The sequence below is a fragment of the Herpailurus yagouaroundi genome, unplaced genomic scaffold, assembly GCF_014898765.1.
Source record: "Herpailurus yagouaroundi ecotype Mexico unplaced genomic scaffold, PumYag 67690, whole genome shotgun sequence".
NCBI lineage: Eukaryota > Metazoa > Chordata > Mammalia > Carnivora > Felidae > Herpailurus > Herpailurus yagouaroundi.
This window is the reverse complement of record NW_024420490.1, coordinates 4,265,325-4,276,538: the sequence shown is the minus strand read 5'-3', so window position 1 is coordinate 4,276,538 and position 11,214 is coordinate 4,265,325. Positions and strand designations below refer to the sequence as shown.

Genomic DNA, 11,214 nt, shown 5'->3' with positions numbered 1-11,214 from the left:
AGTAACTGATCAGATGTTCTAATATAGATCATGCAAATTACATTTTTAGAGGAAAGGCTTCAGTAATTTCATAGTAAAAACAGGAATATGGGAAGTAGATGAGGTGCCTGTGAGACAGGCAATTTAATAATCAGAGTACAGTAGTATTTCTACAATTTGATGAGGGGTCCATAGATGAAAAAGATGCATAAGTGACAACCCAAATCTTTCTGATACAGAATATAGAGATGAATTTCAAATATTTCCATTGCATCAGGATTAGAAAGACAATGGCCAATAATTAAAAATTTAAGCTCCCTCATCCCTCCAAGCCCTGCTGTAGTCCATACTAGGGGTCTGCTTAGATTAAACTTGTTTTTTTCTCTCAAAGATATCTTTTTGGCCTTTGAAAACATTTCGAACCTTGATCTTGGACCATTTCAACATTCCTTACTAAATGGTATGTATATATTATACAATTGGTATGACCAAATCTCTCTTTAGTATTTGAGTAACAGTGGCCTAGTTTTTGTATTTCGCCTTAAAGTTTTCTTGAATTTTGCGTGAACATTTATTTCGGCAGTTTGATTTTGTGCTATTGGCCAATGTTTACATACAATAAAAAAAAAAACACTTAAATTTGGCCTTCGTTTAATATTGCAAAAGTTCTGTATGAAAATTGTATTCCTCATTGTAGAAAATGGGTATATTCCGCGGTTGTGTGTATGGTTTTGTTTTGTTTTGTTTTGTTTTTTTAGTTTTAGGCTTCAACTTCCTAATTATGATTTTAAAAATACAATATGCCCCATATACCAAGTTAAGGTGATCACAGACGAAAAACCCACATCCAGCTTTTCAGAGTTGGAGAGAGATGGCCTGCCAGTGGGTTACTTTTCGCTAACACAGCACATTGTATTATTTTTCAAACAAAAGTTTTAAATCTGCTTATACCCAACCTCACAACGAGGGATGGAGGGATGGGATGTTTTTCTCGGATTTTCTGTTTGCCACATTTTGTGCTGAGAGAGTCTTGAGCCAGTTCAAGGTTATTTTTACGACCTCCCCCTTCCCTTCGGGCGCAACCTCCACCTGCACAACGGCCCGCCCCTGGCGAGGAATATCCACCAGAGGAGATCACAAAATGCACTCTCGAGGACCGTCCCAAGCAGTCTCAAACTAGTGAGCAAATGGCTTTCCCCTCCGTGTTAACCTAGCCCCGTTAGCTCCAGCTTGGGCTTAGAGGAACAACCAAATTCAGAACCTGGACCTGGAGGGGAATGCGTGGCAAAAACCCATGGGGGTGGGGGGAAGCTGTTTCAAGGAACATGCTGCAACCCGCGAAGGAGTGGCTTTGCTCAAGCTGCTATAAAGAGTTGCATTTTCTTTGCTCATCGAACTTGCTTCAGTTCCCAGGGAAGCGCCTGCGTTTTCGGTGCATGGTCAGTGTGGGTGGTGACCGAGAGTCAAAGGCAATGGCCAAGAGGAGCAAGTTCCCGCGATGGAACTTGACGCGGACTCCGGGGTCTCAGTTAGGGTCCCGTCACAGTCTTGGGTGCAAAGGGCTGCGACTGGCTTTTTTTTTTTTTTTTTTTTTTTTGGGGGGGGGGCAGATAGTGGGGGGAGGATGAAGGAAAACTACCCAGGGCTTTCCTGGGCTCGCAGCGTCTCTTCGCCTGCCACCGCTCACGCGGCCTTCCGGCAGTGCCCCCAGCTCGGGCCCCGCACGCGGCGGCGGTCATAGGGCGTGCTTGCGGCAACTGCCGAGCACGCGGGCCAGCCGGGGCGGGGGCGGGGCGGCGGTGGCGGTTGCGGGGCATGCGCGGCTCCGCGCGCGGCTTCTCAAATATGGCGGCGGCGGTGTGAAGACCGGTACCGGCTCGCGGGACCAGTGTCACAATTTCGCTCCTTTCGCTGACGAGACTCGAAGGTGCGTGGCGACTGTGGGCCCCGTGAAGACCAGAGAGGCGGAGCCGTGGCATCTGGTCTCTGGTCGTTGTCCGCGGGCGGTCGGGTGGCCGGGAGACCTCCGCGGCGCGTCCCGCGTGAGTAACGCCCCCTTACCGCCCCGCGGGGTCCGGCCTTATCTTGGCTTTTACCCGCGTGGCCCACCTTCGGCAGCCTCACGCCAGAGGCCAGGGCTCCCCTGCCCCATTTAGCGCCCTCCGCGACGCCTCATAGCCGCTTTTGCGCTGCCCCTCACATTCCCCCGGGGCCCCGTCGCGGGTCACGGGCCCATCCCTCGGGCGATGTTTGGTCGCCGTGTCGCTCTCTAGCTGCCCCCCTGGCCCGAAGCGCGGACAACACTCTTCGGAGCATCCTCCTGCTGTGGGTGGGGCTGGGCTGGGGGTGGGGGGCGAGCTGGGGCCCGGGGGCAGCGCCGGCGGGCGGTGGGGGCTGAGGAGCCGGGATGACTTTGCGTGGTCTGGGCTGAAGCCCGCCCGGTTGCCTTCCGGGACTTGTGAGATAACTTTTGGAGTTTGGGAGGGAAACGTTAGCCCGGAAGGATGCGCCTGTGGCGGAGCGCGGGCTCGGGTCCCGGCGCCAGGTGCCCGTCGGACTCGAGCCCCGGGACTCCCGGCGGTTGGGCGAGGGGGTGGGGGTGGGGGCGCCGGGGGCTCTCTCTCAGGGGAGAAGTAGGGCGGGAGGGGTGCGGCCCTCCTTGCGTGTTTGGGGGGCGGCGCGGAGAGCGGGGCTCCCAGTCCCAAAGAGCTGCGAGGCGGCCGCTGTGCTTTCGCGGCATGAACTGGTCTAGGGACCATTAGTGCCTTCTTAAGGGATAGCGTTCTTGGCTTTTTCCACCTGGCTAGTGGTTGTGCTGCATCCTAGTGTAAAAATCGCCAAATCGCCAGAGGGAGAGCTAGCAGGCGAATTTAATAGATTTTGCACCTTGAGGTTCTGCATAGCTGAGGGCTGTAATTTGCCCCCTCCCCCGCCCCCAAATATTTGGCCAGCACCGGTATTTACAAATTCCCATTTAAGACTTGATTTTTTTTTAAGGTTGTAGAACACTTGTTCATTACAAAGTGTGATTATAATTTGAAATTAGCCTTGATCTTGAAGAACTAGATTAGCATTTATGATTTATCTGTTAAGGTGACATTAGGATATCTCTAGAAAGTGGATGGATCTGTTAATAGGGGGAAACTAAGGCAGGGAAAGTGGATACTTCCTTACACAAAATTGTCAGGGATAGTTTTCTTTACCAAAACAACTGCAGATGCTCCATTTTTAATGCTCGCACAGCTATTCATATTTCTGTTTTGGGCAAAGAGTATTATAAGACATATAACATTTATGGAGTACAACTTTCTGTGACAAGCAATTGTATTATAACAGTAGTTCATAGACTGATTTAATTCTTTTCAACAGCGGTGCTTGGGAATGTTCTTCAAAAATGACAATTTTGCCTTTCTTGCCATTCTTTTTCTTAATTACTCATGAAATAAAGTATTTCCAAGGATCTGTGTTTTTTCGGTCTGTGATTTTGTATATTTAATGGGAGGATTGTGAAAATAAGCTTTTGGAAACAAGTCCAGTTGGGATTTTGAGAAAGGAGTGAATTTATGAGCACTCACCTGATGCTTTGTATTCGTTTGGCTATAGTTTTATCCATTGTCTTCAAAACAGTGTGATAGATTTTTTTTTTCCAAAGCTTTAAACACTTTTAAAGCTGCTTTGAAATTTTTGAATGAATGTCGTGGTATCATGCAAACTTACAAGCTTAAGTGTGTATATCTGTTTCCTTTAGAGAACTTGATTTGTTTTGAAATTATTTGGAAGAAAAGATTAATGTAACTGAACTACATTATGTGTGAGGTTGCCTTAAGGCTAATGATGTCATGATATGTACAAAAATCATTGGAGTCAGTCTTAAAGAGGTGGTATCAGTTTTTCTCATGAGGCAATTGGTCAGTCTTTTTATGTTTCAATCAGTACATCTTTATTAAGTGCCTGTGCTGTCTGTAGTATGGAGTTTGGTTCAAGTTGCTTTTATTCAGAGGCTGTGCTTGTTGGCTTTTGGGTGTTTAAGGCTTCCTACCAATACTTTATTCCTGAACATTTCAAAGTTATAGCTAAGAAAATCAGTATGAATGTAAAACAAGTAGTTCTTTTATTTTAAGGCAAATTTAGGGTTAGAGTCAGTGTTTTGGTCATAATTCTCTAAACAAAATTCTGGGTGTAACTGAATTATTTCTGGTTTGTGTGATACTAACTTTGTGCCTCTTTATGATTAAATAAAGCTGTACATTTTTATGAAAGATTATTTTCTAGGTCATACAGATAAACATACTGGTTAGGCTTGAGAAGAAAAATGAATTATTGGTATAAATTGAAATCTATGTGCTTTGGAGATTGGGTCTTTTTTAATGCTAAATAACTTCATTTCTATGGCCAAGTAAGTAGTTTAGACTGTAACTGATAATTTAGAGCACTTATTTTTTCAAAATGTTTCAGAAATCTCTGAGCTCAAAAATAACAAGGGTTATGATAGCCAGCTATAAGCCAGATGTGACTCATTTTCTTTTGGGTTTGTTCCTTTTTAGCTGCCTGCCTGTTCCTCCCAGATGCTTCCTATCTCCCCTCTTCCTGCCCCCCGTTCCCTTTGCTGTTGGTGTCTGTTTCCGCATCAGTGAAATGGTCAGGGTAATCCTGCGCTGCCTCATGGAGAAATAATTGATGATAGTAAAGTGCCTTGAAAAGGCTGAATAAATACCAAGTCTTTTGAATGAAAATGATGTAGCCCCTTGTTCCATTTAAGGAAAATCCAAATTCCAATTTTAGTTTGAGCTCTTGGGGCGGGGGATGGGGAGAGAGGGAGAGAGGAAGAAATTTCACCTGAATATTTTACTGCCCCTCTCTTTGGGTTAGTAGAAATGATTCTTGTAACTTTAGTAACTGGAACATTGGAGGATGCAAAGGATCCTCTGTTCTTTAAGTTTTATTAGTGGCCTCTAGTGTTGTGTTTTTTTGTGTGGTTTTTTTTTTTTTTTTTTTTTTTTTTTTCGGGTTTCCCTGTCTGCCTCCCTTTTCTTTTCCCCTTTATGCCAGCTCTATTCTGATTCCAGCTGTGAATGGAAATCTGAGGTCAGTTTCTCTTTTAGTTCACTTCCCTGGGAGTCTCATTGTCTCCTCATAATCATATTCCTGGTTTTTACGATACACAAGATATGAACAAAGTCTGCCAGCCATCAGTGTTAGAACCATGAGACTATGGTGTGAATATAGGTCTGGCATTGCCAGGAGATGTTTTGTAGTTTGAAGTGAGCAAATCAAGCACCCCTAAGAATTTTAAGAACATTATTAATGTCTGAAAATTACTACATAATATCTCAGGATTTGGAGTGATAGTTAATTTCAGGAACCAAAACCCTGGAAATTTTGAAAATGGCTGATGTTGATGATTTTGAAAGAAAAAGTTCACCCTTTCCTGGCTTGGGGTCTTAATATTTATGATCCTTTTGTCTTAGGGAAATAGATGGAAGAAACCACTGCTGTTTATCTTACATTAGAGTAGGTTGGTATAATTTAGTGGTAAGTTTTCCAGGCTCTAACTTGTTTGGGCTTTGGTTACTCTAAGTATAGAAATGCCTTTACTATAGTGATAACATCTCATTTTTAAAAAGATAGCAGAGGTGATGGTTCTTAAAGCTGGATAACTTGAAAATAATTTTAGAAAAATCATCTAAGATTTGGAATGTGCATATGCTCTTTGGTTTTCATGGGTAAGGCATTTTTGCTTCTTTTGTCTTTATGTTGTCTAACATAAGTAAACCTTGGCCACCTTAGAAATAATAATATGAGTGATTTTTATGCTAAATGATTTCTACGAAATATATGTCCATCCCTAAACCTTTCCTCTACTTCCATTTTTTGGGCATGTGGTGGTAAGGTTTTGATGTAAAAAATGAGGGTATCTTATTGTGTGAAAAGCAAAAGATTTGAGGCTCCTTTAAGCAGTTTATATGATGGTGCTGTTCAATTTAATTTTACACTCATCTCACCTAGGCTAGATGAATTCCTTATTTAACCAAAGAGTAAAAAATAAATAAGCGTTTTTATGAGTAAAGAGCTAGGAAACATTTAAAGATAGAGAGCATTTGACTACTACTACTTGTGACCTGTGTTTATGGCTGTGGCTCTGCCCCTTCCTAAGTTTATAGGAGCAAATTGTTGTAAGAGCGGAAAGAGTGCCCACCTTTTGTGGTAATGTGCCATTGTAAACTTCAGAAGGGACAGATACACTGTAATTTAGGGCATACCTTTAGGATACTTTATTTTCTCACGGAAAAGTTGGTGGGGCTCTCTTTTCTTTAGAATACATATTTGATTTTTCTCAACCTCCGTTTCTTGTAAGGATTAACTAGTGCTGAATTCCAGACATAAACAGCTTCAATTGTACCTTGTAGCCTTGACAGAGTCTTTTAAATTAGGTATGTGTATTGACAGGGTTCTTACTTTCTTTAACATTTGGTCACTTTTCTTACCTTTCATCATTTTAAGCTAGTTTAAGATTTTGATTGTACCTTTATTTTTAAATTAATGAGTCACATGTGTTTCTTCTGTTACCTTGCCTCTCTGTACAGTTGTAAACATATGCTTTTTGCTGTGAAACTGTCTTTTTTTCTTCCATTTGAAAGATTAAAGTATTATTTGGAGTATTAATACACTTTAATGTTATTTGAAAAAAATGATCAATATTATCTATTTTTTATTAACTTGGTATAGTTTCATAAATCTGTTCAAATGAAACACATCGTCTTTGATGATTATTAAAAGAATTTAAATGCAGTACTTGATACTGGTAAGTACCTTTAAATTTTGCTGTGTTTTAGATTAGAAACTCTGATTTGAGATTTTTTGGGTTGACATTTTGAGAGGTTGTAGAAATAACTTAAATGAATAATTTACTGACACTTGCCTCATGTTTTAAGTATTGTGAGGGATGTTTAGTTTTCTGATCACTTCAGATTGTGGTTTATTGCATGCTTTTCTGTAGTCTGTTGTCTAGCAGGGATTGTTGTTGTCATCATTTCCATTATTTCTTGTAGGGCTGGTGTTAGAAACCATAAATCTAGACTGCTGTGATAATAGGAACAGGCTGTAACCTGACCCAGTTCTTTTGTCAAAATGTCGCACCGAGAGCTGCCTGTAGTAAATTGACATGCCCTGCTATTAACTTCAGTCCTCCGCAAATGTCCGTGGGCAGCAGGTCTTTGGGCAATTAGCCTGTGGCTGTGCTTTAAAACCTTAGGAATTTACAACTATAAACTGGGATTTTGGCAACCCTTGACTTGTCTTTCAGTTATCTGTTTTCTGAAATAACATACTTCTTAAGTAAATACATAGCTTTCACATAAATTATTTTAAATTTGCAAATAAATAATTATTTCAACTTGTAGACTATAATTTTTTAGATAACTTAAATTAAAAATTCCTAAAAAGTTATTTTCTTCTTGGGTTTGTTTTGCACAGAAAAAGATTAATTTCTAATTTGTTGGGGTAGACTTTACTAAAGCAAAATTAAAATTGTTCCTCTAGAAACCTTAATTTCCTCCAGGAGGCTAGATTTAATAAATCTTCACTACCAAAAATGTTCATTCTTAATATTGATTATTCACAATTCAGAGATGGAATTTTATAGTTACAACATTAGAATTCAGAGGTTTTTTAGGGGCGCCTGGGTGGCGCAGTCGGTTAAGCGTCCGACTTCAGCCAGGTCAAGATCTCACGGTCCGTGAGTTCGAGCCCCGCGTCGGGCTCTGGGCTGATGGCTCAGAGCCTGGAGCCTGTTTCCGATTCTGTGTCTCCCTCTCTCTCTGCCCCTCCCCCGTTCATGCTCTGTCTCTCTCTGTCCCAAAAATAAATAAACGTTGAAAAAAAAAAATTAAAAAAAAAAAAAAGAATTCAGAGGTTTTTTTTCTGATTACTTTTATAGATAATGCAGAAAAGGGGAAATTTGATTATTTACTTGAGTCAGTTGAGTAGGTATTTGTGAAATCTTTAAGTAATGAATCATGTCCAACAAGTTATGTATGGCTATACGGTGGATATATACACTTTTTCTATCCTGTGTTAGGATAATCACCATTACCAGAAGCAAAAAAAAGTTAAAGTTAAAAGAGCCAGCTGTTCTTTGTCAAAGGAAAATATGTAGCTTTAATGTATTTCACTTAAATCAATGAGTTTTTGCATTTAGGTATAAATGTGAAATACTTGTTGAAACCAAAGTAATAAACTGTTTTGAAGTCAAAATGAAAAACTTAAAGGTGCTGTCTTAAACGTAGTTAACTCAGGCTTCCCCATCATCATCTTACATATTGACAGGACAGTAAAGAAGAGCTTTTTTGTTTGTTATTCAATTTTGAGATGAGTGTCGTTATAACAAGATAGACTAAAAAAGAAAAAAAAAGTTGTGGTATTTCACTAATAGTCTCTGGTGAATTATGTGTGTGTATAACTTTATCATTTCTTCCAACATTTTCTTTAAAAATACCAGCAAGCATATTTGTGAACTTCTCCTAGCCTTGAAACTTCCCAAGGGGATGTAATAAAATATTTATGCAACCAAATTATTTGTGTGTAGTGACTGTCTTTTCCTTTTTGTGCATTTGAATATTGATTTAAAGCATGTGTTTTAGTTTCAACTGCAATGTAATTGGAATTTATCAACTGAGTTCTGGTATAGCATATATTGCTAGTTGTTCTCCCTTAAAATACCCATACCTATAATAGCGACCAATTTACACTTGGGGCCTGTCTTTTTGAGACCTCATACAGCCTAGAAATCAAATTCAGAGTAAAAAGTAAAAGGTCTATTAGGTGTTGGGAAGGAGGATGGTGTGGGGAGTGAGGGACTCTGTCTCATCTCACAGAATTTTCTCCGTGGCCCATGACCTAGACTTGTGTAAATTTAGCCACAGCAGATTAGACATTGCAGAAAGGAACAGAGAAGAACAATAATGACAGCCAAAAGAAAAGCTCTCCCCCCTCCTTTTTTTTTTTTTTTTTTTTTTTTTTTTTTTTTAAACCACAGTGTCCTGGGACTGTATGGTTTAGGTATAAGTAACCTGTAGCACAGCATATTATATTTACTCATTTAGCAAGCATTTAGAGGGCACTACCTATGATAGACCCTGTGGGTAGGCACGGGAGGATACAAAGATGATCCAGACATAATACTGCCCCTAAAAGCTTACATCTGCCCGGGGAGATAAAGCATGTACATAAACATAACAGAAGAACTTTAGCAAATGGTTAAGCATTCAAGGACCTAGATCCAAATCTAACGGGGTGATCTTGTGCAGTTTTGAGCCTCAATATTCTTTTTTTTAAATTATTTTTAAAAAATTTTTTGGGTGCCTGGGTGGCCCAGTCAGTTAAGCGTCTGACTTTGGCTCAGGTCATGATCTTGTGGTTCATGAGTTTGAGCCTTGCATCAGGCTCTGTGCTGACAGCTCAGGGCCTGGGAAGTGTTTCAGATTCTGAGTCTCCCTCTTTCTCTTTGCCCCTCTCCCGCTCTCTCTCTTTCTCAAAAATAAATAAGAGCATTAAAAACATTTTTTTTTTAAGTAGTCTCCACACCCAACATAGGACTTGAACTCCTGACCCTGAGATCAGGACTTGCACGCTCTACTGACTGAGCCAGCCAGGCACCCTGAGCCTCAATATTCTTAACTTTTAAGTGGACATTAATAACAGTAACAACCCTACAAGCTTATAATAGGCTTTAGGTATGAAAAGTGTATATAAATGCCCTAGTAGGTTAACAGACATTTAGCAAGAGTTCAGTAAGTGACACCTCTTAGTATTTATTATTACCATTTTCATCACCACCACCGTTAGACCCTAAGGACCATAATCTTTATTTTCTCCTGCCTCATGGGTCCATTCTATCCAGGATGCATGGTGTGTCTCCTTACTTTTCCCTTTTAAAGTATGAGCAGTGTATTGAAACCCTGTCTTTTTGGTGTCTTACTTAGGTTTGAATCATTTTTCTTTCACACCAGCTTTCTGATCTTTAAGAATCAGCAGAACTTGGTAATTGGTAAGATACTGGACAAATGAGGAAGAGAATCAAAGATGACTTCTAATTCAGAAGATTGGGTATTAGTAATGCCTATTAAAAAAGGAAGCAGAGGAAGAGTCACTTATTTTGCAAGGCAGAAGAGTTTGATTTCTTAAATATGTAATGTTTGAGGTCGTTGTGAGACATTTAGACTGATGTTCAATTGACTAGAAATTTTGGAGAGAGATTGGGGAGTAGAGATGCTGATATATGAGTCATCCACATAGGAGTGTTGCATCAACCATAGTATAGAATGAGATTCTAGACTCTAAAATTACTAGAATCTAGAGGAAGAGACTAAGTGATTTGAGACCAATGGCTAGGACAGAAGGAGGAAGTAGATGCAGAGAGATAATAGAGGTAGGACAACAAGAGAATCTGAGGCTCAGAGATGCGACGTGTCTGTTATGAGGGGTGACCTATCGCTCCTGAAGTGTCAAGGAGAGTAAGGACTGAAACACTGAAATGGGGTCTGGTGTCTGAATTAGGGTCTTGGAAAGCAGTTGTAGGAAACAAAGGAATGTTGCAAAAAGTAAGGTATCCCAGAAACTCTTTGTGTTTTAGGTGTTGTTATATTTATTACCAAAATCTTAGTCATCAGGAAAAGTTAGTCTGGTAAATGTATAGTATAGTAGAGAATTTTTTCTACACTGATAAAAATTGGATGTTGTCTCAATTTAAGGCCACTTAGCTCTTTCAAAAAATGTGGATATTAATATCTGCCAGATGGGAGGTTCAGTGAACAAGTCTAATAATAAATGCTCAAGTTTGGACATTACATATTCCCACCTATGGGACTTTTGCAAACTTTGCTGTTGGTTCGGGAACGGATTTATCTTTTTCAGCTTAACATCTGTATTTTGTTTATTTTTATACTCTCTCAGGTTGAGATTCTATATAATTCCATTCATTTTATAACATCTGATCAATGGCCTAAAGTTGAAAAGAGCCCTGGGAGATTTCTTCCTTGTTAAATTCCTGTCCTTGTCAAAATGTTTACCCTCACGGACTCTTCAGATAGTGGTCTCTAATTAGAGACTCAAGGTGTATTACCTTATCTTTAAAACAAAACAAAACAAAGGAAAAGCAAACAACCCGAAGCAAACAAGTAATGAAAAGGCCCTGTAATCTTGGAATTATAGATTCATTAACTTGCTAAATAGTTCTTT

The 11,214-nt window shown here is 40.2% G+C and overlaps 1 protein-coding gene across 6 annotated transcripts in view; it reads left to right on the top strand.

Annotated features, from left to right (window-relative positions):
• The first annotated feature begins 1,801 nt into the window (after nt 1-1,801).
• Nucleotides 1,802-11,214, top strand: part of SCML2 (Scm polycomb group protein like 2) — a 101,262-nt gene continuing 91,849 nt past the window's right edge. For all 6 annotated transcript variants that reach the window (XM_040468227.1, XM_040468230.1, XM_040468225.1 and 3 more), the window contains exon 1: nt 1,802-1,906. The gene's annotated coding sequence lies outside the window, so the exon portion shown is untranslated. The remainder of the gene's footprint in view (nt 1,907-11,214) is intronic.